At 39.3% G+C, this 27,978-nt stretch overlaps 1 long non-coding RNA gene across 1 annotated transcript in view; it reads right to left on the bottom strand.

Annotated features, from left to right (window-relative positions):
- Nucleotides 1-23,607, bottom strand: part of LOC113917739 — a 62,352-nt gene extending 38,745 nt beyond the window's left edge. The window contains exon 1 of the long non-coding RNA XR_003518340.1: nucleotides 23,477-23,607. This is a non-coding gene — a long non-coding RNA (uncharacterized LOC113917739). The remainder of the gene's footprint in view (nucleotides 1-23,476) is intronic.
- Between the last annotated feature and the right edge of the window lie 4,371 nt (nucleotides 23,608-27,978).

Here is a 27,978-nt window from a genome sequence, read left to right as displayed (position 1 = left end):
TAAGGAAAATAAAGTAAGCAATCTCCAAATTGCTCGTTGGCTATGGATGACTTCAACTACGTTGTTCTGAGATAAGCAATGAAAGTAAGGTATTGCATGCACCCATGACTTCCATATAGGATAGTCAGAAAATAGTTTACGCTCCTATAGAAATATTGCTACGTATGCGTGTCTTTTTCTGTTTCTCTTTCTTCTTCTTTTTTTAAAGATTTATTTATTTATTAGAGAGAGAGAGAGAGCACGAGAGGGAAGGGCAGAGGGAGAGGGAGAGAGAATCTCAAGCAGACTCAGCACTGAGTGTGGAGCCTGATGCGGGTCTCAATGTTATGACCCTGAGATCATGACCCGAGCCCAAACCAAGAGTGGGACGCTTAACTGACTGCACCACTCAGGTGCCCCGTTCTTCTTCTTCTTCTTTCTTCTTTCTTCTCCTTCTCTTTCTTCTCCTTCTTTTCTTCTTCTGCTTCTTTTTTTTTTTAAATATATGATTTAGGGATTGGAGAAAGGAAGATTACCACATTTATCAGAATGCTTTTGTTTACAAATGGTAGAAAACACAACTCACACAGGCTTAATTAGTGAAGGTGACTTACTGCTTTTGTGGCTGAAAGGTCTTTCAAGTAGTGCTTGAACCACAGCTTAAAAGGTATTACTAGGACTTGTTTTATCCATTTTATATGTCTCAATTCCTCTTTCTGAGTGTGTCTTTCACTCATTAGAGGCTTCTCCCCTCATAGTCCAAGATGGAGGATAGTGGATCCTAAGCAATCATACTATCCAACCATCATTCCTATCCAGCAAAGAGAGCATTTCTGCTACAACCACCAAATAAATGTCCAGAGACTCATTCTGATCAGAGCAGTTAAATCACAGATCCATCCCTGAATAAATCACTATGGCCAGGGAGACCAGGTGCCTCATCTGTACCTAACAATAGAGTCAGCTTTTTTTTTAATTAATTAATTTATTTGAGATTGAGAGAGACAGAGCGCACAAGAGCGGGGAGACTGGCAGAGAATCCCAAGCAGACTTAGCACTGAGCTCTGAGCCCATGAGGGCTCCATCTCACAACCTGGAGATAAGGACCTGAACTGAAACCAAGAGCAAGAGTTGGATGCTCAACCGACTGAGTCACTCAGGCCCCCCTAGAGTCAGTTTCTTGAACACGTGGTCTTCATGGGAGCAGGAGAAAACATTCATTAAAATCAAAAAGAAAGGAAATAAATTTAAGAGTCAAGTAAATGACCTTACACTCTGGCTTTAACATCAAATACACACGCTAAATATATCATTACTATTTGTAGTCATGTATTTGGGCAACATGAATAGGGCACACAAAGAAAATAATTTCAATGAAAAAATAAAAAATTCACTTGTAAAAGGATTAATGGGAATAGTGAGAGAACTTCACTGAACTAGATTGAGGTAATCCATATCTACCTTCACCTGTAACAGAACTCCGTAACCATTTCCATGTGCCTTTAGGAGATCCCAAATTACCACTGCTAATCCATGCCTGTTGCAAGCTCAGTTCGACTTTCGTTTTTATCTTCTAAGTAGCCACAAGCCCGCTGTCCAGTTTTGCTTATTATCTTCTGTCATCCTCCTTCTCTACACCAGTAAAACGATGAATAATAAAAAGCCAGGAGGAACACCACCTAGTCACTGACAAAGAGCAAATGGCTCACCCAACTTCGGGGGGTTGAGCTTGCATCTAGGTAGGAGATTTGATCCTTTAAAAACCAGAAAGCAGAGACACCTGGCTGGCTCAGTCGGTTAAGCGTCTGCCTCGGCTCAGGTCATGATCCCAGGGTCTTGGGATGGAGTCCCGCATCAGGCTCCCTGCTCAGCGGGGAGCCTGCCTTCCCCCTGCGCTCACTCTCTCCCTCCGACAAATAAATAATAAAATCTTTAAGGAAAAAAAAAACCAGAAAGCAACTATCGCATGAAAACTGAAACATACTTCTGCACTGTAATACTCTACCTGTTTGTTGCTTGCTCCATATTTTACCTTGTTTCAGATTGCTTCTGCTGAGAGATTTACACCTTAAATTTTTCCTAAGGAGCTACTAATTATCCTTAGGGAGTGACTAAACTATAAGTCTGAATCTCTGTCTTCGGTGCTATTTAAACCCATTATATCTTTATTTGTTTCCATTTGCCAGGCAGCATTTATCCTATTTCAAGTGGCACAGAAACCTTACTGGTTCCTGCAAAAGTAAGTGCTTTTGCATGTAATCTAAAAACAAGGTAAAGGGACTTGACAGGTCTCCTCTTTATCCCCTTCCAAGATGGATTGCCATTTTCTAGGTACTACTAGCCCTGAGGGGTGGGAAAATTTCAAGATGCCCAACTTCATAGCATCTAGACTTCGCCGAACCGAACCATCAAGGTGTTCTGTGCATTAAATAAATTGTGCGTCGGCAATGAATATTTCTCTAGTCAAGGCTGGTGTTACAAGGATTTAAGATGCAGAAGCTCAGCAATAAAAGTAGTATATATAGCCAGTAGCCTTGGAAAAGAATTGATTGAATGTGCGTTTAAATGCAAGTTTTACACAGTCTCACAAGCCCTTAATGAAGTTAAGTTTTCTAACAAAAACTTGATTTCTATGCTAATCAATGAAGGAAAGATGTATTTGCTCTAGATTCATACTTCTATATAACTTGATTTACTTTCAAAAGCTCCTCTTTTTTTTATCTTGACAGCTTATACATAATAAAGGAAAAAATGTTATGAGTTACTGTTAACTTTTTGAACTAGTAAGATATTCTATTGATTAATCACAACATAAAACTCCTTATCCATAAGTATTTGTTATAAATGTAGTTGACTTCAGAAGAGCTGTTGATATTAAAGAATGCCTAATTAATTGTGTAGATTAGATGAATACTCAAGATAAAGAAAAAGGCAAATGGAAAAGGAGGTTCCGTGTACATTTTCATAATTCATTTTCAAATTCTTAAATTTGGCCCCTCTGTCCTTCCTACTCAAATTGCCCCCAATATTGCTAACTCAGAATAGAAGCCGCTACTTGCCGACTGGTCTTTCCAACGCCACCTATTGATGATGCAGGGATGGCGCCCACAGTTCTCCTCTTCAGGAGCGATGCACTTATTCCCCAGTTTTTGAGAGTCTAGACGGCTGGCAATTTTCAGCTGAGTCTCTCTCCAAAATTTCCTGAAGCCAATGGTTCTCAAACTTTAATTTGTATTAGAATCACAGAGAAAGTTTAATGCACGGAAGGCTGTGCCTCCAGATTTCTGATTTAGTAGGTCTGCAGTGGGGGCTGATATTCTTTTACTAAGCACCAAGGTGATGCTCATGCTGATATTCTGGGGAACCACACTTTGAGAACCACTGCCCTAAGCTGAAAAGAGCTGCCTCACCCAAAGCCACACTTTCCTCCATGGAAGCAGCCCAGATCCCAGATTGGGAGTATAAAAGGCAGGCCTCCTTGCAAATGCGAATTGCATTGCATTTCAATATTCCCCTCTTTCCAATTCTATTCCATTCTCCCCCTTTGGTGTTGATCCTACATGTACTGTGAGGCCCAAGGTGATGTAGTTAAAATACCTACCCAACATTTTAGTGACTTCCCAATGTCTCTAACTTATGTCTGTCTTTTGTATTCTCCCAGCTTCCAGATTGATAACTACCTAGCCTCTACCGGCTGTTGAATGTCACTGGGGAAAGCACAGACAAATTGATAATGCCCCATTCCAAATGAGCCCTCTGCACTGCATTATAGTACTAGGATATATGTGGGTAGCTTTCTCTCCCACTTTCCACATGAACAATTTTGTCTAATTTCTCCCTACCTCCCACTTCACTATTTTCTAATGCTCTCAGAAGATGGCCTTTCCATCACCTTACCAATTGCACAAACCAGATGCAATGTCATCCTCCACATCCCTCTCCCTTAATCTCCAAATCTAGTCCAATATCAAGTTCTGATGAATCTGTCTAGAATATCTCTCTCCTCCGATTTTTCCACATCTCTACTTCTCCACTCTCTATTCATGCCCTAGTGCAGGCAAATACTGCTTCTCACTCTGCTAACATTAAAGGCTTCCTGACTAGACCCAGGATTTTGTCACCTTCCACCTGCCCTCTCCCTTGGCAGTGTTTCGAAAACAAAACCTTTCATCTCTCCCTTTTAGTGAACTCTATAGTCTTCTACCATAAACATCCTCATGACCCACCCCCACTCCACACATATACATATTGCTCTTAGGATAAAGTTCAAAATCCTCAACTTGGCTTACAAGGCTGTTTATGTATATATTCTGCTTATAGCTCCTGCCTCATTTTGTTTCCTACGTACAGTACAATGTGCTCCAATTTATGCTAAACAACGTGAAGTTTCTGAGCCTTTGCATGAGCCACTCATCCAGAAAAGTGTGTCTGAGTTCCCAAGGCTGTGAAAACAAGCAAACAAAAAAAATTTATGGCAACAAATTTTAAAGCTTTCCAATCCTTGAGAATATATCCCCAGACCCTGAGAGGCTGCGCATGAATCCTAGGTTGAGAAACACTGTCATAGATGCAGTACTCTGATATAAAAGCAAAAACATATATATAGAATTTTAGGGATAGAATGGACATTAAGTAAGAGCAAGTCCTACTCTCTTAGTTTCCAAATAAAGAAAATGATGCTCAGAGAAGTTAAACCATGTACAATGGAAATTAAAGGGGTCAGAACTAGGCTGGGAGGAGGGTGGGAAAAATTGAAGGAAATCTATAAATTAAATACCAAAAAACTAAAAAAAAAAAAAGTTGCAGGGATTTCATCATCAATTTTTTGAAATCCGATAGAGATAGATTCAATGTGTATATGAGGTACAGGGGACAGCCTGGGAGGACAGAATCCCAAAGGGTCTCCGAGACTGACTGTCCCTTTCAGAAGGCATTGTTGCCAATGCGTCCTTGTTAAAGGCCATGGAGACTTAGAATGAGAGGATTACCGACACCCACATCTCTTTGAGCATGCTGGGTATGGCTGCAATAGTTCATGTCTCAGGAAGAAGGGTATGTTATGTTATTAACCAGTATACACACATGAAGCAAACATGCCCATGCATACAACTAAATAATAAAAATTTCCACAAAGCAATGTTCTGATGTTTTCTATCTTGTTTTGTTCTATTCTAAATCATTAAGAGAAAGGTTAATTGTGACCTGCTTTATTGTTTTCACAGTCCATTAATGGGTTGTAACCTACAATTTGAAAAATAATGTATACTTAATTTCTCATTATTCAGTCTGGATTTGAGGTCTTCTTTGTGTTCTTTTACTCATAACAGCAATAATACTTTATAATACCCCTCGTGTATGTTCCCCTCTTGGTAAATTGCATTTGGTCCCACAACAATCCTTATTAAGATTAAGCCATGCAGTAGGAAGAAGAAGATATAATGTGTCTTAGCTTTGGCTACCATAATAAAATACCACAGACTGGGTGGCTTAAATAACAAAAATTTATTTCTTTTACGATTCTAGAGGCTGGAAGAGATCAGGGTGGCAGCATGATCAGGTTCTGGTGAGTGATTTCTTCCTGGCATTTAACCAGCACCTTCTTGCTGTGTCTTCCCATGGTGGAGAGAGAGAGAGAGAAAGGAAGCTCTCTGATGCCTCTTTTTATGAGGACACTAATCCCATCCTGAGGCCTCTCTCATGACCTCATCTAAACCTAATTACCTTTCAAAGGTCTCATCTCCAAATACCATCCACATTGGAATGGGGCTTCAACAGATGAATTTGGGGTGGACACATTTCAGTCCATAGCATAATGTGAAGTGATACTCTTCCAAAAAGAGTTCTTCTGGTCTGGGTGGAAAGGAAGACATGGGGAAAGTGAAAGGTGGTCCTTTGACACAAAAATCCCATCTGCCTTGGGATCACAATTCCAGGATAGATAGTTAGAAATACCTATATTAAAGGCAAGGGTTTATTCCTCATTTTTATACTATAACCTACAAAATTTCAAAGCTCTTTGAAGCCTGACAACACAGGGTAGTATGGTGGCATAACTTAGCTAGGAAGTGATTAGATCATGAAATGGTGATATCTTCATTCTCCACAGCCTAGGAAAAGTGTGAAGGAAATCTAGAGGTGTTTGTGTGATATCTCAGTGGTTGTGTCGTTGATAGCCCAAAGTCAGAGACTTTCATATCATACTATCAGAAATCTTTGCTGGGATTTCTGTTAGGATTTACTGAGGTGTTTGTCTTGAATAACAGAAGGAGATGGCCAGGGGCGTCTGGGTGGCTCAGTCGGTTAAGCGTCTACCTGCGGCTCAGGTCACTATCCCAAGATCCTGGGATCGAGCCCCACATGGAGCCCTGCATCAAGGCCTGCAACAGGCTCCCTGATCAGCAGGCCTGCTCTTCCCTCTCCCTCTGCCCCTCCTCTCTACTTGTGCTTGTTTGTGCGGCTCTCTGTCTGTCTCAAATAAATAAATAAAATCTTAAAAAAGAAAAGGAGATGGCCAGCATTCCAAGAATTTTCTTGTGCAGAGAAAGATGACATTAAGACACTTCACAGAAGATACAATAAGGACAGAAACCAAATCTGGAAACCAGGCAAGATGATCTACATCTCAACTGGAGCAACCCAGAAGCCAACAGATAAGGATAACATAAGATTATGTCTGTTGTCAATGCGCCTAAATGTCATCCAGAGAAAAGAGTGAAATAGGGGAGATGGAGGCAAAGCCTGCAAATCTGGATAGGTACCACAAAGATATTGAAAAAGGCAGAAAGAAATTGTTAAACTGAAGTAGACTGTTATATATTTAATTGCTAAGTTTGTGACTTAAAAATGTGACACTATTATACTTCACTTTTCTCTCTATGCTCACTCTCCATTTAAGTATTCTGACTTGTCATTATAACTTAAGAAAATAATAAGGTGATTTCTAAAAATATAACATAGGTTATCATAAGAAGCTTGGGTCACAAACAATGTGATTTTATGCTAATATTTTTGGAACCAAGTAGTTAACTCATTTCCCTTTACTCCAAAGATGATAATAGATTGATCTATGTCACATGTGAATATTACATGTGTCACACAAATTTTCACACAATTCTCATTTATAAAACTGGTGTTCTTTGTACAGTTCTCTAAAAAAAAAAAATTACTCTATTTTCGAAAGTCCTTCAAAACATGTTAAAAGATAACTGTATAAGAAAGGTTAAATCCAAGGTAAATAGTGAGCCATTTCTGGATAAATTTGTAACTTAGAATACAACAAACTCCATTTGGTCATGGAGCACCATAATACTTTAGCCATCTGTGCAACCCTTAGCTATTTCTAAGTCATCATTGACTTACTTATACCTACTATGTACTTGCCACTGTGATAAGTAGGCACTGAGGACACAAACTGACCAGGACAGAATTCCTGCCCTATCAAAGCTGATTGCCTAAATCGAAAAAAGAGAAAAATTAAACAGTTACAAACATGAATAATGCAATCTCTGGCATGTTTCATGTGTTAGGGGAGTGGGAAGCAAGATCTTGGTTGTGCAAGTTTGGCTGCGTAGGGAACATTATGAGGGACAACTTCACAAAGACGTGATAACTGGACTCAATTTTATGTTATGGAGAGGAATGTTGTGTTAAGGTTTTTTGTTTGGTTTTGGGGGTTTGTGTGTGTGTGTGTGTGTGTGTGTGTGTGTGTGTGTGTGTGTGTGTGTTTAATGTTCCTTTTCCACACTGAAGGGACTTGATGGAATCAAGTGAAAATATTAGAATGAAGTAAATCGGTGCCCCCACAAATATGGAGATTTAAATTAGTGGGTTGAATGCTATGACAAATAAGCCATGTAAAGATAACTTTTAAAATCCATGCAGTAGTTATTTATTTTGAGGAGACTGCAATATACACCTATAAATATGAACAAATACCAATGGCCCTAGTATTATCAGAATGAATTGGAATAAAATATCAAGCAGTGACACCATGTACCAATTCAAATATTTTTGTACTTTAAAATATTTAGACAGATGAAGATAGGTACCTAGAAAATTTTTTGATGATTCAAAAATGTTTCAAGTAATATTGGTGAAATGGGATTATAAATGTGTCATACCTTGACCCAGGTTCAACCAATCAAATTCACTTTCTCAAGAATGTGAAGTTGGAACAGATTCTATTTGACTTTTGTGCTGGCCGCTGCAAATCGTGTAAAATTAGGACTGGGACAATCATATTTGCCTAGCAGCTTTGTTGGGCAATTACAGAAGGGTAAAACCCAGAAGAAAGCAAAAGGAAAGGGCCACATAGACCCAAAGAGAGGGAGGGAGAGTGAGGATTTCTGGGTTGTCTTGATTGCCTTGGTTTCAGTACTTAGTTTCAGTCCCTTACAAGGGTCTGGCCACGCTCCTCATTCTTGGATTTCCTGAGACAGGTCACGATTGCTCCTGGTTCTACTAGGTAATTATGATTGGATTTTGTTACATCCAAGCAAATAATACACTTGTGTCTTTAAAAATATGTATAGAAGGTAGCCCAAGAAAAGGCAACAAATTGTTCAAAACACAATATATGCAACCTCCCTATCATTTTTTGTTATTGACTCTGCTGAATGAAAAGCAATAGAATATAAATAAATTCAAATGCTGCCTTTATAGTCCCCTGGGGTATACAGTAGAACTAAAATCATATGTAATCGTAGTTGAATGAAATGGCTCCATAATTTTATCCATAATATTCAGTTTAGAGAAAAATTATTCATTTTATCATTTCCATGTTTATTCTTTTGTTAAGTAGATTAAACTAAAATGCTCGGGTGATCCTGGAATTTCATTTAGGATTATGATTCCTTCCATCTGGAAAGAAGGTTGAAAGAAGAGTAGTTGATTAGTCATTTATTTCCAGAAACTTGAATATATTGAGTGTCTAACTGAATTTTCAATTATCTAGATGTTGGATATATGTAAACCTTAAAAATAGAATAAGCAGGGGCGCCTGGGTGGCTCAGTCGTTAAGCGTCAGCCTTCGGCTCAGGTCATGATCCCAGGGTCCTAGGGATGGAGCCCCGCATCGGGCTCCCTGCTCCACGGGAAGCCTGCTTCTCCCTCTCCCACTCCCCCTGCTTGTGTTCCCTCTCTCGCTGTTTCTCTCTCTGTCAAATAAATAAAATCTTAAAAAAAAAAATAGAATAAGCAACTGCCACTTGATAAGTCATAAATTAGGGCAGCATTGGGAGTGGAAAAAACTTTGCAGAGACAGATGTGGCCTTAATGATGACATCAACTAATTTTCCTATTGAATGGCTACCCTCACGATCCTGTTCTATTATTCAGGAACTCTGTAGACGCTGTCCTTACCACTGGCCCCTCTCTAAATTCCTTTTCTTATTAACTCTTCGGAAATCTATTCACACAAAAAGGATTGATAGTTGCTCAATGTAAGCCCTCCCAGGAGAACTGTCACTTTAAGTCTTTAATTAAACAGAACAACCTTTTAGTGCAGGATTTTTCCAAACAGTAGTCAACAGAAAAGGGAATATTTGAGAAACACGGAAGTTTCCTTGCTGCATCTTACCATGCCACAGAGGTGACTGTCCCCTCCATTTCTCTCCTTAGCAAATCAGGCCTTGGTTGGCAGGAAACATGTGAAGCAGAAGTAGTTCTTATACTAATTCTGTCTTAGCACTGTAACCATTATCTTTGCCATTCTCATTCATGAATCTTTTTTTTTTTCCCTTGAAAGTTTATACATTCTCCCCAAAGGAGAAGAAGAAAAAAAAGTTGAATTGAACTCAGTGAAGGATTAAACAGCTGATATCAAGGAGTTATGGCACCAGGGACAATTTTTGGTGAACACACATAAAATAAAATTCGACAAACAATAACGGTGACATACATAAAAGGTAAGAGGCAACTTATTCAAATCCATTTCCTGCGTGTTGGTCTCTTGCAAATTTCCATGAAACCTTGCAGTACGGGTGCTTAAGACAAATAATGCTGGGGGAGGGCTGAGGGGTTAATAGGCTGCCTGTCTACCAGACTGGATGAACTGTAGCAGCGGAGATACACTCCAGTCCTCAACTGCGTCAGGCGAGAGTTAGACCTCCCCAAACCGAGGCAGCTGAAGGGGCAGGCCAGGCCTCAGACCAGCCCACAGAGCTGCATCACAGAGCTGCAAGCACAAGGGTTGGACCCGTGATCACGACAGTTTAGAGAACCCCACCACTGAAGAGCTGAGGTCTCTCTTCCAAGTCCAATCTCTGTTTCAGCCAGAGGGTAATGGACAGCAGAAAAACCCACATGTGCAACTCGTCTTGTTTTGTGAATATTCTGGATAAATACTTCCTCAGGACGGGTCTGTGTGAGATCTGACCACTTGCATTTGTTTTTATGAAAATATAAAAAATATAAAAGGTAATATAGAGATTTAATATATATACATCTGTATGGCTTTATCAGGTACTTACTCTTCATCTCTCAACAAATAATTTCTGTGCCAGAAACTCTGTTGCATACATCACATACATGCACTGAGACACAGGGCAAAGAGCAAGAATGGGCTTTGGAATTAGGATGACGGGGTGAGAATCCCAGTGTTGCTGGTGACCAAATGTATGACTTGAGCAAGTTATACTCTCCAAGCCATATTTCTTCTTCCATAAGGTAGAAGATATGATTGCAAGGTTGTCATGGGGATTAATAAAAACATATGAATAGCACCTAACATTATTAGGATAGCTACAGTGTTCCATCTTGATCATTTTGTTTATATTATTACACTTGGCTCTGAAAAAGAATTCTGGTAATCAGGACATGTATATAAATTCTTAATTTCAAAAACATAAATGATCAGGCAACAAATTAAAATAATATTGGATCAGATTAAAAAATAACTCTTTGGTAAAACATGGGGGTGCTTTTTACTGAAATAGTCTGTTAGGGCAGGGATGCATAAAAATAAAACAGTATTTGTAAATAGTTTCTTCCAAAATTCACGCTGCTAGCTGTTAATTACTAGGCCATTAATCAGTGGGAAATATATCTGTTCTTGGTAACAGAAAAGGGGTGGGGGACTTCTCGCGAAAGCTACTCACACACAATACACAATTCCATAGAACACATCTAAATAAGTCAGTAGTGTGGGTGGGTTGCTAGGGAATGCTGTCGCTTAAAGTTCTTATGTTATAGCTTAGGAAACATGGGTCCATATAGAAATTAAGGGAATTAACTGGTCAAAGTCATCCACAAACACATATTTTGGAGATACTGCACCCTGTCACAGACTGTACAAAATGTCCCACGTGTAAGCTGTAATAACCAGGTGATTTCTGCTCGAAAGAGATGCCCGTGATAGAGCTGAGAGGATGCTCACCATTTAACAGGAACAGTCTCCGTCATACCTTGCTCAAGTTGCAGCTTAAAGATCCTTAAATTTAAGCAAACAAGCCCAAAGCCTGCAGTCCAGGGCTCTGAGTACAGAGATCCCTCAGGGATGTCAAGTAGCAAATTAACTAAGCTGATAAATCACTAAGGAATTTACTGTCTAAAAGTATTCCTATTCCCACCTATTCCTGAAGAATTTATTTCCCCAAATTATTGTAATAGAATGAAGTTAATCTGGAGTCTATTTATAGGAAAGCATAAAGAAAAAAATGTATTTTTAAGAAAAAAAAAATTGCACTGCTTCCCTCTTTTTATGAGCCAAACTTACTCCAAAACAGGACCAGGACATTTTTAGCATCCAGTGGGTACACAGTCAGTTAGGTTAGATGTTTCTGATACAACTCCGGCTAATAGTAAAAGTGCATTATTTACAGGTGCTTCGTGGAAAAAAAAGAAATAATTTAAATAAGTGGAACACATCATCTACAATTAAGTAAAGTATTTAGAAGCATAAATAAATAATAAGCAAACAAGCAAATGGATAAACCCCCAGCATTGGATGCTTTAAATATATTATCCTTTTTTATCTTCACAAGAATTCCATTTTACAGATGAGGAAAGTGACGCGTCCTGAGGCTTTCTTACCCCAGGAGCCAGGGCTGGAATGCCAGTGTCCTAGCTAGGGTCACACCCTCAAATCAATCATCATTGCAAAGGGTATAGGTGGAAATCAAAGGACTATTGAAGAGATACATAAAATGCAGTCATGCAATCTGATCATGGGAGAGAAAAGATGACTGAAATGTATTTCCTATTACTGAGACAGACTAAAGAAAAATGTTCCAGTAAGGGGCATCTAACTTGACTGGTGAAACACAGAACAGGACTGATGTAGTTGAGCTTCCCCAGGAAGGTACATAGGCTATACCCTGTAAAGGGATTAGGTATTATTTTTAAAAACAGTGGGTTTCACCTTGAGTCATTATCATCTGTACTGCTTCCTTCCTTACCTGAAAGGATAGTTTTAAGTAAGTCATTACTTTTCCCTAAATTAAAATTAAGTTCAGAGAGGGAATATATTTTTGAAATTAAGATCTGTAATAAAGAATGGATTTGATAGAGCTTCTATAGTTTTGCCATCATTTTTAGAGTACACAATTGAATCAGCTGAAGGCTTGGAAAAAATACACTCCAGGGAGCCATTCAGTATTGGCTAAAAAAAATAAACTCCGTTTTAATGGGGGTTTTTTTTGTTGTTGATTTTATCACTTGTTTCTAAAATGCTATGATCAAGCCCTTGGAAATCCTGACTTCTCAGTTTCTTGCATGGATTCTATGGGAGTGCAGAATAATTTAAGCTTTTCATCTGAGTTAGAGTCTTCTGTAGTTCATCAACCTTATCTGTCACGTATATGTCACTGAAATGAGAAAAACTTTAGAAGGCAGGAAAAAAATTAAAAACAAATTAATGTGGGAAGATGATATAAATCAAGTGGTGAAGCCAAGAGTGAATTATCAAAAGATCTTTCATCAGGAGTGAATACATTTTTCTTTCTCAAGAGGAACCCATTATGTGTTTTTGTTTGCACTATTATACATCAAGTGGCATATTAAATAAAGAAACAGATTTATTAGGATTTAGAATGTGTTTTACTCTGATAGGAAAGAATAGTGGTCCTTCAAATTTAATTTGAAAAGGCTTAAACCGTGAAAGTCTACATAGACCTTGTCTAGTAATGAATGCTAAGAAAAACAAATACTATTTTTAACTCAAAAGGCATGGAATGGATCCTCTCCCATAAGAAAAAAAAATACCAAAGCAACACCATTTTACAATAAGCATTATTTACTCTATCTAAAATCCTCAGAGTTTATTTAGTCAGATATGGTAGTCTGGCATTTTTGTGGTAAAACGCTGTTTCCTGAAAGGGGAAAGAAACAATTAAAACAAGGATTTTTCTAAGCTTATTTTTCCTCCTGGACAAACTGATTGGCCTTACCAATGGGTTCTGAAGGACACATCTAGGTAAAATGGAAATCTCAATAAGGGATTGAGATTGCCAAGCAATTTGGGAAAACATCAAAGGTACATAGAAATTCAAGAGATAAAGAAAAATGTGCTTTTCTGTGGTAATCTCCTTGTAACTTGCTCAATCACCATACCTGTTCTTTTATTAGAGAAATGTAAGTTTTAGCCATATTGGAGTCTTTCTGGAGAATAATACTTGTGAAGTGTGTGTGTGTGTGTGTGTGTGTGTGTGTGTGCACGCAGTTGAGAGAGAGAGAGATTGTTGCTGGGGAAGAAGTGTGTAGACATTTGATTTGGCCTGATATACTGGAAGTGTAAAGATTAGGGGAGAGGGACTATTGCAATCCAGAGAATGCTCTAACCAGACATTTGCAAATGTCTTACAAGTTAAGCAGAAAAGGGTTTTTTCCTTTCCAGGGAGGAGTAAACAGGCTAGAAAGAAACAGGTGTGGTTATGTAGGATCAGGGTGTCCTGATGGGACGGTAGATCAGAGAATGTTTTACTGTGAGGCCAGACTATTCTTGACCAGGGGCCCTTAGTTCTGGTTGTATGCTGGCTCAGGCTGAAGGTGAGTCAAAGTCCAGGTACCTGGGGGAAGAAAAAATACTGAAGATACTTAAGTTTCGTTAACCATCATTTAGTTCTGATTGCTCAGTGGGGACAAGCAGTTTAGCTAAACGTGTGTGAAGCAAAGAACGAAAATTGGGGGCATCTGTGTCTGGCCTTGTTCCGGGTAAAAAAGGAGGCATCTGTGAGTTGTATCAGTCATATGTCCTAGCATGGTTCTCAGCAGGACACTGTTTCCTGGAACAAAAAGGGGAGGGGGATTTCTTTAAGCTCCGCTCGCTCCGTTCCGGGATCATGGGGCTGGGGCAAAATTTCAACAATGTCAGTCTTGATGTCACTCTTAGCTCAGCCTTTTTTCCTTGAACTTGCCCTAAATAAGAAAGGCTCTCCCGTATCCTCTCCTGCCAGAAAGATCCCGGGAGAATCGGTTCCCTCTACCAAAGTGCTAGGGCAAGGGTCAAGAAAGAAGAATGATATGTTGGAAAGCCTTTACAGAGGAAACCACAGTATCTGAGCTGAGAATGGTCTCCTAAAACGCTCATGGTCCCTCTAACAAGATAAAAAGTGCCTGGAAGGGGCATATCCTGGCATAAAGGCCCCTCAGCTGCTCAGAGGGTCAGTGCTGGAGTGTGTGGCTTATTTCCAGAGCTCTGAGCACAGGAGACATTGGGTGCAGCCTCTGGACAGTTGGAGGAAGAAAAAGCAGCATACAAGGAGTTAAGTGGAGGTTTGAAGCCTCTTCCCGGCACATGTTGGTGACTGGGTTTGGTCTGAACAGAAAGAACAAAAGGTCACATCTGACAGCAGATTTCATCAGGGTGAGAAAGTATATACCAGTGATTTTATTATGTCCCAGAGGCTCAGAGAGAGGAGGCATCTGAAATTAAGTGGGTGGTGATTTTTTTTCCCCCCTCCTGGGAAATAAATGCTGCATAAACTTGAATAAAGTTCATAAACCTTTGAACTCCTTGTGTTTCAATTTCTTAATCAAGAACACTACTTACCACTCTGATGACTAGTAAGTTTGTCCCGTGAATTTATAGGCACCTAAGAGCTTGAGATAAAAGTTCTTCAAAGTAGGACGCCAAGGATTGTCATTGTTATATATACTGCTACCATTAAAAGCAGCAAAATGCATCATAAATTATATAAATTAACTCTCTAAGGGTGAAAAGAAATTAGCTGTGCTTATAAGTAACAAAATGCTGATAACTCTCATTCAATTTCCCTGTTTCGGAGCATTTAGACCTTTTATCACTCTTGTGATAAATTAGAAGTGGGAATGGAGTCTCTGTTTTCTATAATTTTGCAGTAATAATGCCATTTCTGATATACTTTGTCTCCATCATTAGGTAATACGATTTGCTTCTTAATTACATTTCTGGGTGAAAGTAAAATAACAAAGAACCACACCAATGAATTCATCTCCTTGTAATACGTGTTACAGTGAGCCTTGGTTAATGCTAAAGAGATGGAGAGGAAAGAGACTCAGGGAACCAGATTAGATTTTCCCTCTTACTTGTCCTAGTTTACAGAATGTTATTATTCTGCATTCGATAAATTAAATGTAATTACATTTTACTGTCATGTCCATTTCTCGCAACGTTGAAGTGTAGATTGTAGCTTACCCAGAAGCCTTAAACTTGGGTCCGCGGGAAGTGGGAATGAACAAAATTATTCCAATCCTGCTTTTTGTCTCCCATTATCAAAGCTTCCTTTAACCGCTCTCCTAGAGGAAGGACAGGTCCACCACAATTAGACCACCAACTAACAGAGATCACCTAGAGAGACTCCAAAAGTCTTTTGCACAGTAATTTTTAGAGCTTTTTCATTATCCTTTATTCAGCAATATTCATGATACCCATTTTAGTGGTCGGTGAGTGATTCCAAATCTGAGGAGTCATTTCCTCCCCTTATCACTCTGCAAGGTCAGGGAAGTTCTGTCACCCCCTCTCCCCAGGCGGCCTCTTACAGCCGCCACATCTTTGGACTGCTTACCTCGTTGATTCGGGCGCCAGTGACTAGGAAAAGACTCCCTTCCTCCCCCTCACGCCCCACCTGGAAGAGCCAGCTGAGAGCAATACTGCAGAGCAGGCTGACCTCGGTTGACACTCCAAAAACATTTATTTAGCGCTGTGCTAGATGTGAATAGAAATAAAGATAAATAAATACAGGAGCCCAAGTCCTGCAGAAGCTGACAATGTATTAATCCACTTGGGAAGATTTGATAAGTTTATTCACACTAAACTGTTATTAGCTGACAAGTGTTAGTTCCATCAGGTGTGATTGCAACAGGTTTCTTAGCAACACCATTTCTCTTCCCTCCATTGGTATGTAGCAGGGGGAGAGGCTGGTGACTGGGTATTGCGTGGGAACAGCTTCAGAGAAAATCTGTCAGAGCATTATAAAGTTGCCCAACAGAGGCTCCAGAGAACAGGCTGTCATTTTATTTCATCCCGGACCTTTTACAGAATTGGCTCCCCAAAATTTCCCTTAACAGATGCTCTGCCAACTAAAAGGGCAAGTGTGCAGAGCTGACCTCGGAGCCAAGCGTCTCAGGAGACTCATTTTCTCATTAAGGATTTTATTCCCTTTAAAAGCACCATAATGTAGCTTGAAAAACTACTTTCCTTTAAGAGCTTGGTTCACAGCCTGATGTACTTTTCCCGGTAATGGCCACAGAATTTAGGTTCAACGTGCAGTAAGCCTAAAGCCCGCCATGTCAAGTGTTCAAAACATCAGGAATTTCAGGCTGGGAATAGAGTGGCCTTCTGAGTGAATTTCACATTTCAGTGAGTGGATCGTGATGGTGTCCTGAAAAAAAGCTTTCTTGGGGAGAAAGTCCAGGTGGCCTTTTTATGAGAGATATCTGGATTTCTGTCTGCCTGTCTATAGACATTTTTATGTCTATATACCCAAAATACCATACCTGTGTATATAAACATATAGAATTTCTTATATTCATTTGTGGTTATTTAACAGTAAAACAAAAAATGAAAACCAGGGGCCAACGTGCTTACACAAAAAATTATAAGATATTTGTTTTATTTGGTCTATAATTATAAAACAGTAAAAATTATATAAAAGTAATAATAATTAAAAAGAAAACTAGGGGCCATACTGTTACAGAACCTGGACTGGATCGCCCGACGTAAGAACAAAATGGCACTCGGAGATCTTGGAGGATCAGAGGTTTATTTATCGCTGGTGGGCTCAGAGGACAGTGGTCCCAAAGATCGGAGCCTCCAGCACAAAGGGGGCAATTTATACACTTCTACTTCCGCATACTTGGCACTTTTGGCGCGTGCGCGAAGTGTGGCAGGGAGAAGAACCCGGAAAAGCCCCAGGGAAGGACTGGGACTCTCTCGCTGGCTCCTTTGGCCATATTAGGATACAGATTTTCCTTATCAGTATGACTTATAGATGTTTTCCTGAAAAAAATTATAATGACCTCTCCTACAATTGAGGCAGGCCATTGAATACAAACAGGTTTAAAATATATAAGATCTGCCCTGCAGGTCAAAGCCTTGGAATAAGACTTCTTTCGGGCACCTGGGTGGCTCAGTTGGTTAAGCGTCCGCTTTTGGCTCAGGTCATGATCCCAGGATCCTGGGATCTAGTCCCACATTGGGTTCCCCCTGCTCTGTGGGGAGCCTGCTTTTCCCTCTCCCTCTGCCTGCCACTCCCCCTGCTTGTGCTCTCTCTCTCTCTCTCTCTCTCTCTGTCAAATAAATAAATAAATAATCTTAAAAAAAAAAAAAAGACTTCTTTCATCTCTGAACTTACAGATTCAATAAACTGTGGTTAGTCTTCCTGTGCTCTGATACCAAAGTATTAATTCATATAAGTTAAGTGGGGAAGAAGAGTATGGGGTGTTCTATAGTCTGTGTATTTTATAATTGGTCATGAAATTTTTCACATAATTTCTACCATGTAATGTCCAGTAGAAGATACAAAATAGTCCACTTGTCAGTGGCTCCAAAAAGGAAATAAAGTGTTGTAACTGAATATTTACATTGCTTGCCATGTCAAGTACAAAGAAATGAGACAAATCATCCCAGGAGCAGAGACCAGATGTTTGGAGGAAACTGAGGCTGTATGAACACTGTCGTGAAGGGGGCTGGGGTGGGTGAGGGGTTGAGATGAGTTTAGTAGCTACTTCCAGTTCTTGGAGCCCCTACCACCACAGGATTAGAATCTAATGTATAACATGGTGACAATACTTGATAACACTGCATTGTATAATTGACATTTGCTAGGAGAGTACACTTAAATTTTCTCACTAAAAAAAAAAGATAAATATATAAGGTGATGGATATGTTAATTTGATGAAGGGAGTTCTTTCACATTATATACATATATCAAATCATCACCTCATACACTTTAAATACCTTACAATTTTATTTGCCAACTACCCATCAATAAAAATTTTTTTTGAAAGAAAATAATGTGGACTCTATCTGAGTATTAAAGTTATCCAGGGGAGAAAAATAAAAGAACTTTGTTAGAAAAACTCTTCTGATACCTACCTCCTCAAGTTCTGAAGGTTTCACTCAATCTTTAAAAAAAACTAATTATTGGCGCCTGAGTGGTGTAGTCACTTAAGCGTCTGACCTTAGTTTCAGCTCAGGTCGTGATCTCAGAGTGGTGAGATGGAGCCCTGTGTTGGCTCTGCGTTCAATGTGGAGTCCGAGTTTCTCTCTCCCTCCCCACCAGCCTCCCGCCCCCACTCTGCTTTCTCTAAAGTAAATAAATAAGTCTTTTTAAAAAAAGTAAGTATTAATTAATCAGAACCAGATAAGGGGGGGGGGCTTGACCTTAATCAAGAAGTTCCATAAAAAAATAACATGTATCAAAATAAATAGTGTATGGTAGGCATTCAATAAATGTTTTTATGAAATAATAATGATAATAGAAAATGTCTTTGAGGAATTTACTATGTATTAAACACTTGGCTAAACACTTACTTACGTGATTCCAGCTCTGAAACATGTATTTTACAACTCATTTGATGGCAACACTTGACCTGAAGGTCTATGTGGCTCTTTCTAGTCTTTACGTAGTGTGTGTATATCCATATGCTTTTCTACAGAATTGTCAATGTGTTTGACTATGCTACCCAAATTCTGTCATGGGGCATTGTGTAATATAAACTTTCTTTAAAAAATCGAAATTTCTTAATTCTAGGCTACATCTAGTCTCAAGGGTTTTAGACAAGTGTTGTAGACACTAAATCCTTCCAATCACCTTTAATTTAGCATTTCTATTATATTTATTTTGTTGTTGAGAAACTGAAGCACAGAGAGGTTAAGTAGTTTTTTTTAAGGTCACACAGCTGGCTGGGAGTTATCACCTCAATTTAGGCAGTTTGTCACCAAGACATATGATTTCTATCCACTATTTTATACTACTTTGTGTTAGAAGCTTGGAGAAACATCAAGGCAAATGCTGAAAACCAGGGACCCCAGAAATCAGGAGAACCACAGTCCCACAAGGGTCCAAAAGGTAACTGAGAATCTCTGCTTCCTCTTCCCCTTCACCAGAACACTCCGTTGGAACTGCAAGGGTCTGAACCAGCTGACTACCAGAGACCCGTCTTCTTACTTTTCTCTGACAGGCAAACACATTTTGGGTCAAGGAGCGCTGTCAATGTGGAACGCTCCTCATTGCCTATACATAATGTCACAATCTGTGGAGGCTGGTCTAGAGGTTACTAGGGAAAAGGGAGACAGAACCAGCTTGCATGAGGCTATTCATCTTGATAGCCTCTCATTGAAAAAATGTCTTCCACTTGTTTTTCATATTTAGGAATATATTTAAAATAATAAAAAGGAAGAGGAGATGGGGACATGGAAAGCAACACTTTCAGCAACAAAGGAAGGGGAAAGAGCCCTTTGCAAGGTACTTGGCTACCCATGAAAGGAGTCAGGACTGCAAACAGCCATGGAGGGCACACAAGGGGGAAGATGAAAAAAAAAAAAAAAAGATGCTAATGGCCATAAGATAAATGAGTTTTCCAGAGAGTTCTGTGATATCACGGTACGGTATGTTATGGAGCTAGAAGGGGCTAAGATGAAATATCTGTACACGTAAGGAAAGGATAATTGAGTCTGCTGGTCCCTGTGCTAAATGCTGGCCAAGTAGAACGGATTGCTTAATGCACCGTCTGGAGTGGTGTCCAATTTATTCTGGGACACTCAGGCCCTGACTATGGAATTAGGAAGGCAAGTTCTTAAAACCAAACAAAGATGGTATTGAAGTACATAACAATTCATTTACGAGCATGTTTTTTTTTAAGTCATGGTATTTGAAGATAACCCTTAGAGTATCCTGAGGACAGTGACGTATTGTGGTAGTCACATTGATCCACAGAAATGTAAAGCCATTTTGTCAAAATGAGATCAAAAGGTGATGTTAAAATAAGCTTACTAACCTTGAGGTAATGTTGGAGTTAATTTGTATGTGGACTTTGGGTAATTTGAATCAGAGACTGAAAAATAACTTCTAAAAGATTTAAACTCTCCTCCCCTTTACCCATATAAAATGCCCTTCTGCAAAGAACTCTGATGAGTTTCTAATAGCAAGTTCTTACAAGGCTGACAAATCAGCTAAATGGACTTTTTTAATCACTATAAAAATGAAGCATACTTGCAGAGATCAGAATGCCAATTATTTTACCTAAAATTTCTTTCAGAGAAATTACATCATAAACTATCAAAACCCAGCCTAGAACTGACTATAGCAAATCAATGTATCCATACCACAATTGCTACTGGCCGGAAATGTTATTGAAAAGTCAAAAAGTATTCATTGTTTGATATCAAACCACATGTGCCACAAGTTTTAATAAGACAAACATGATATGGTTTCAATGTTTTCAGATAAACTCTAAGTACTCATTTTACATCAGAGACACCTTGAAATATGTTGCAAGAAGAAACTGGATGTTTTCTTGCTCTGGAACAGAAGACAAGTGAAAGGCAGAGGAAAAAAATTGTGGAATGAGACTTCTTTTAAAAAGAAATACTTCAGGGGCACCTGGGTGGCTCAGTTGTTAAGCATCTGCCTTCAGCTCAGGTCGGGGTCCTGGGGTCCTGGAATCGAGCCCCGCATCGAGCCCCACATCGAGCCCCGCATTGAGCCCCGCATTGAGCCCCGCATCGGGCTCCCTGCTCAGCGGGAAGCCTGCTTCTCCCTCTCCCACTGCCCCTGCTTGTGTTCCCTCTTGCTGTCTCTCTCTCTGTCAAAAAATGTTAAAAAAATTAAAAAAAAAAAACAAAAGAGAAACTTCAGCATGTTTATCTCATTTGACTCTTTGATATCCTCAAACTATAGCAATAGTCTCTTCTTTTGTCTGCTTAGCATGTATTTTCCCTTTTTCTGGAAATTAGCAACTCTATTTTTCTTTGCAAATTAATTCAGGTAAACCCAGCCCCAATTCATTCCTGCTTGCAGGGATGGGAAGTAGCCTATCCCCAGTCAAACAGATGTGGCGAAGTCAGGGAGTTAAGACCCAGACTTTCTTAGAAATAATTGGAAAGAGAAGCTGAGGGTCTCTGTATGGTGAGAGACTGCCTGAGAATGAAATTAACACAGAGAACAAAAGAGCTAAGAGATGGATAGAAGTGGTGATTACAAAGAAGGGTGGGTATTGGGAAGAGACTGATGAAGGGCTGAGGGTACTCTTTAGACATATAAAGCTCTTCCTAAAGTGGACTCTCTTCTGGATTTTTCTGTTATATAAACCAACAATAATCCTTCTTGTATTTATTATTATTTTAAGCAAGTTTATAATTGGGATTCTGTCACTTATAGTTTAAAGATTTAAATGTACCGAAATTGAAATTGATATTTGCGGGGGCGGGGGGGGAGTGTAAACTTTTGAATTGACTGAGTCAAAGTGGAATAAGAGAAAGCTAGAATTTGTCCACCTCAGGGAGATCATTGACATTACCTATTATGCAGTAACAAAGTATGGTTAAATTATGTCTTGCTATCTTTCAGGAGTTTGGTGATATACTGTAACTGGAATTTTAGTCTACTAGGTATAAAAATGTCAGGAAGACCACTAAATCTTTTACCCCATGTTCTTAAAGATAAAGCTTATGACCAAATGTGGCATACCTAAAAGCAGGCGTGAGGGAAAAAAATACTGTTCTTATTTATTTGTTTGTTGTTATGAAATTACAGTAATCAAGACAGGTCAGTATTGGTAGAATGATAGACAAATAGATAAATGGAAGAGAAAAGAAAATCCAGAAAAAGACTCTGATTTTTCACAAGGCACATCCAAGCAATTCATTGGGGAAATGGAAAGTCTTTTCGACAAATGGTCAGGGAAAATGGCATAGATGTATGAAAAAAATATTGCTTTTAAGCCCTATCTCATAATGGTAAAAAAAATAAGTTGAGATGTTTATAGAACTAAAACAGTAAGCCAAAACTGTAATATTTTTAGAAGTAAACAGAGACAAATATTTCTCGGGACCTCATGAAGAAAAAGATTTCTAATAAGAGATTTTTTTTTTTTTTTAAAAAGCACTAACAAAAAAGGAAAAAAATAAAATGGACTTTATCTAAATTAAAAGTTTCTGCTTATTGGGGCACCTGGGTGACTCAGTAGGTTAAGCGTCTGCCTTTGGCTCAGGTCATGATCCCAGGGTCCTGGGATAGAGTCCCACATCAGGCTGCCTGCTCAGCAGGGAGTCGCTTCTCCCTCTCCGTCTGCCTGCCGCTTCCCTTGCTTGTGCTCTCTCTCTCTTTCTGTCAAATAAATAAATTAAATCTTTAAAGAAAGTTTCTGCTCATTAAAATATACCATAAAAAATGAAAAGGCTAGAACAATATTTGTAATTCATATGTCTAACAAAGGATTTGAATGCAAAATATTTAGTCTTACAACTCAAAAGAAAAACAATAAAATTTAAAATGGGTAAAATATTGAAAGATACTTTACAAAAACCAAATCTAGTGGCTAATAAGAACATAGAAAGATACTCTGTATCATTAATCATCAGGAAGATGTGAATTAAAACCACAATGAGCTACCATGTCACCTCAATTAGAAACAAATTGAAGGAAACGATACCAAATGTTGGCAAGAATGTGCAGCCACTACAATACTCACACATTGCTGGGGAGATGGTAAAAAGTAGCACCACTTTGGGAATACGCTTGGCATTTCTTATAAAGCTAAACACTAACTTACCTATGTCAAAACAATTCCTTCTCCAGATATATACCGAAGAAAAATGAAAAAGAATTTACACACCAAAACTCATTCATGAGGGTTTATAGCAGCTGTATTCAATTGTATGTCAAAACTAAACACAGTTCAAGTATCCCTCAGCAGGAATTTAAAAAACAATTTGTGTTGTAGTCATATACTGGAACGCTATTCAACAACAACAACAGCAATAATAATAACAAATTATAACAACTACTGACACATAAAACACAATGAATGATTCTCAAAATATGTTGAGCAAGAATAGCAGACACAAAAGGTTACCTACTTTATGTTTTCATTTCTATGAAGTTCAAGAACAGTGTTGAGATGAAGCATACCCCCATAGCTCTTAGCTTAGCCCTAACCCTGCCCCTAGTAATATCGCTTCCCTAATACGAGGCTCTACGAGATCCAAGGGTTTTCTTCTGCCTTCCAAATTAAAATGTTCTTCCTGTGCCAGTTCCACTCACTCTCCCAGATTCCTTACCCTAGATAGGGTAAAGGAGAAAAGGAAACAGAAAACTTTGGTTGATACATTCTATTTGACGAAAAGTTTTTCAGATGGGTGGCAGTGAAGAGCCTTCACTCAGCCCTGAGTCGACATGGTTTTTTGAGGGGGCAGTGGTTAAAGGCTGATACTCTTATTATTTCTGACCTAGATAAATGGACAAGAGGGGAAGACTATGAGAATACTAACTTACGGTAGTAAATTAAGAGTGGTGATTGCCTATGTTGGGTAGAAATTAAGAGAGCTGAAGATAACTTTTTGGGGTGATGGAAATGTTCCTGACCTTGACTGGGGTCTTGGATACATGGGTGTATACATTTTTAAAAAGTTCACAAATTATATACCTAAGATCTTTGCATTGCCTTATATCTGTTTTCCTTCAGTGACAAAATGAAAATTGATGTGCTTAACAATGTTTTTTTGTTTGTTTCTAACTGTGGAAAAAACAGAAAGATTTTAAGGCCATGGGTTGCTTTTGGGGCTAGTAATCTGTGATGCCAGCAAATCAAGTAATCGAGTATTTATAGGACTGAAAAATCTGAATTCTGTGTGAATAATATAGTTAGCCCTGGCAGGAAGCAGGATATCAGATTGAAACTGAGGAAACTCCAGAACTTGAATTCTCGTGCCCAGTCCTTGGCTTCCTTTTGCTAGAGGAGATGGTGGAGTACCATGTTCACACTTGTGATGGAAAAGGGCTTTCAACCTAAGATTTATACTCAGCAAACTTGTTACTAAAGTGAGTAGAATAGAAACATTTTCAGATGCAAAAGAATTCAAAGAATTTTACTATGTAGAGTTCTTCGGAAGCTATTGGAGGCTGTGTTTCAAGCAAACAAGGAAGTAGATGAAGAGACAAGAGGGCCTCACTCTTAGGGACAGGGAATCCCACGTAGGATCAAGGAAGGGATACTAGGAAGTCTCAGAATGGCCACCATGTACCACATGTGGAAGGTGTCCAGTCCTAACTGAGCAGGTGGAAGAGTACAGAAGAGGGTTCTTCAAAAGTAAAAGGGGTGTGAAATGTGTGTGTGTGTGTGTGTGTGTGTGTGTGTTTTGAGGGTAGCAGGGTGTGGGGGGGAGAGGCTGGGTCACAGGACATCACCAGACAGAACTTTACACAATATAGGCAACTGAGCAGGTTGGAGATCACCACAGACTCCCCAAGAAAATCTCTAATATGATCCCCCAGAGAACCAGCCCGTTTATACTTGTCCTGCAAAAGACCGTGTGAATTACACGGCCTGAATTGCAGTGGTTACATTACAGAAGTGCCAGTGACCTAAGACTTTTGCCACTTCTGCCCTAAGCCCTTGACCCTTTCCATCTTCCCCTCCTCCCACAAGTATGCCAGCGAGAGCTGGCAGAGTGATAGAGCAAAGCTTTAACCCCTCCCCCTGCACGTGTCCGAGCTTGGGGCAGGAGGAAAACCGAATGGGAGATGATGCTGAAGGTTTATGTTGGAGTGGTCTGGACATAACATCAGAGAGTGGTCACAATTAACTTTCTCATACAAATGGAAATGACCAGGGGCACCTGGGTGGCTCAGTCGTTAAGCGTCTGCCTTCGGCTCAGGTCATGGTCCCAGGGTCCTGGGATCGAGCGCCGCATCGGGCTCCCTGCTCAGCGGGAAGCCTGCTTCTCCCTCTCCCACTCCCCCTGCTTGTGTTCCCTCTCTCGCTGTGTCTTTCTCTGTCAAATGAGTAACATCTTTAAAAAAAAAAAAAAATGACTGGAAGGTGATGGGGGAAGGAGATCTTACAGAGCAGGTTTAGGAGAAAAATGATCTTTTCCCTTGTTTTTACCCTCTTAAGTTCAGACTGTACAATAATCTACTTATAGCATCTGCTTCCTGCCTGTTATGATGATTAAAGGTTTAGCTTTCCATTTTTCTGTGATCACCACTTACATTTCATCCCTAGTCACCAAATGGACTTCTACCGCAGTACTGGATTCAGTGTATTTACTGTTGACATCATCATGACTATGTAAGGATTGTTCATTGTGAATCCAAATAGACTACTATGATCACCTTTGCTACAAATTTTGCATTTTCCCTGAGCTATATCTTGTCTTAACTTTTCAAAATTCGGTCAGAAAATCATCAATTATATTTTTAGCACAATAAAGATCCTTAATAATATTTGGAAATGTGTGTATATTTGCTAAAATACTAGGTATGCATCAAGTTACTTGTGTTCATTTGTATTGTTTGTTTGATTCTTCCTTCCTTCCTTCTCCCTCCCTCCCTCTCTCTCTCTCTCTTTTTTCTATTTCTTTATTTTTCTTTCTTTCTTTCTTGCTTGCTTGCTTGCTTGCTTGCTTGCTTTCTTGCTTTCTTTCTTCCTTTCTTTTTCTTTCTTTCTTTTGACTCTTTCTTTTTGAAATTAAGGTGTTTTGTATTCTGAGTACGCTGTGGTTCAGTCCTAACATTTTGACTGTTTTTTGCTTATGCTTAACTTCTGGCCAATTGCATTGGTTTACTGAGTGAAATAGAGTGAGTCTTCTCACACAAGCTACACCATGTTTAAACAGTTCTGCATCTACCTATTTTCTGTGGCCATAAAAACAATTAGATAGATGGAAAGATAGATAAATAGATACAAATATATATAGCAATAAACATACATATTTATTATGTATGTGATGTGACTTGTGTAAAATTGAGATAAATTACTTCACAGTATTATTGTAAGGATTTACTGAAATAATTTATATAAAAAGTACTATCTGTGAAATAAGTGCTCAATAAATATTTTTTATTATTTTCAGGATAATGTATAAAGTCATTCTCTCATACCACAGCACATTGAGAAATATGGATACATTCCAACTATTTAAAAAGTACAGGGCACAATATTGAGGTTTAGAAGACATAATTTTTAGTCCTAACTTCTACAACCAGCTAGCTAACTTTGAGATTTTTACTAAAATGTTCCACCTCTATGGGCCACAATTTCCTCAACTATCAGCTTAAAGGTCTAACATATCCTTTCTCTTTAAAGTCTACTTCAGCCTTTAACTTCCATGATTTTCTAATTTTAATAGCCTTCCGAACAGGGAAGATTTGTGAAATTGAAAAAACTAAAGGGAATAATTAGAGGCAAGGAAAAAGCTATGAAAATGCATTTTTCAGTAGCCAGTCGTGCAATAGACTCAGGCAGAAGACATTAAGCAATAGTTTGGAGTTGTTACATATAGCAAGAACTTACTGAACACTTCCCATTAGCGGGGCACTTTGTGAAGCCCTGGGCTCAAGGCTGGGACACAAAAGGATTCCTGCAAATTTAGGGATTATATTGCAAATAACATTCTATATTTATTAAAAGTATATCTTTAAAGCTATGGGTACAGCACCTTATTTGTCCAGCGATAGCGTTTTTGGTTTTTTTGGGTTTTTTTTTGGCAGAGAGAGAGAAGGTGGGGGGCTGTGCACGGCAGGGGGAGGGGCAGAGGGAGAGGGAGAATCTCAAGTGGACTCCATGCCCAGTGCAGAGCCCATCATGAGGCTCGATCCCAGAACCCTGAGATCATGGCCCTACCAACTGAGCCATCCAGGTGCCCCCAGCTGGACCACTTTATTTGTATAGCTCTAGCATCTTCAACTCAGACAGTTAGAGGACCTAAATGCTAAAGCCTAGAACGTGTTTTTCTCCCTTGTGACATTTGGATGCAAGTCCATCTGTCGTTGGCTGACTCTGCAGAGGCTGAGCAACCACTTTTGGAACACTGCCAGGTCTTGCTTCTGGGCGGATTTCTAACAGATGTCCTCCCCTTGTGAGTTCCCCCTCTTTACTTCAGCTGCCCTACTTTGCGCTCACAAAAGGAGTCTCTCGGCCCCCAAATGCATCTGTGGAAAGCTATGTAGTTCAGCAGATGGGACCATCTAGATGAGGATTGCCTCTCTCCCCTGACACGCAAGCACAAAATATCTCATTGCAGCTTACACACTCAGCTTCAAAGTTGCTTGCAAAGGGCCTGGCAGTTTGATAGATTTAACACAATGACATTTTAAACACAGACCACGGGACTGACATTAAGGCATTAGGTTGTATAAAAGCTGTCACCATTAAAACACTTCACAAGTGGCCACGCCAAAAAATTTTTACGTGGGATAAATAGTGTTCTAGTAAAGGGTCTGAAACATTCAGGAGTAAGCCACATTTGCTCCCTTTGGAATTATACTGTGCCTGCAATCAGGATTCTGATTGGGACTGATATCAAATACCCATTTTTAGGAAGTTCTCATTACTATCACCAGTGCTGGGCAAAAAGGTAAA

This window comes from Zalophus californianus, chromosome 1 (assembly GCF_009762305.2).
Source record: "Zalophus californianus isolate mZalCal1 chromosome 1, mZalCal1.pri.v2, whole genome shotgun sequence".
Taxonomy (NCBI): Eukaryota; Metazoa; Chordata; class Mammalia; order Carnivora; family Otariidae; genus Zalophus; species Zalophus californianus.
The sequence above is the reverse complement of the archived record's forward strand: the minus strand, read 5'-3'. Positions and strand labels throughout refer to the sequence as shown.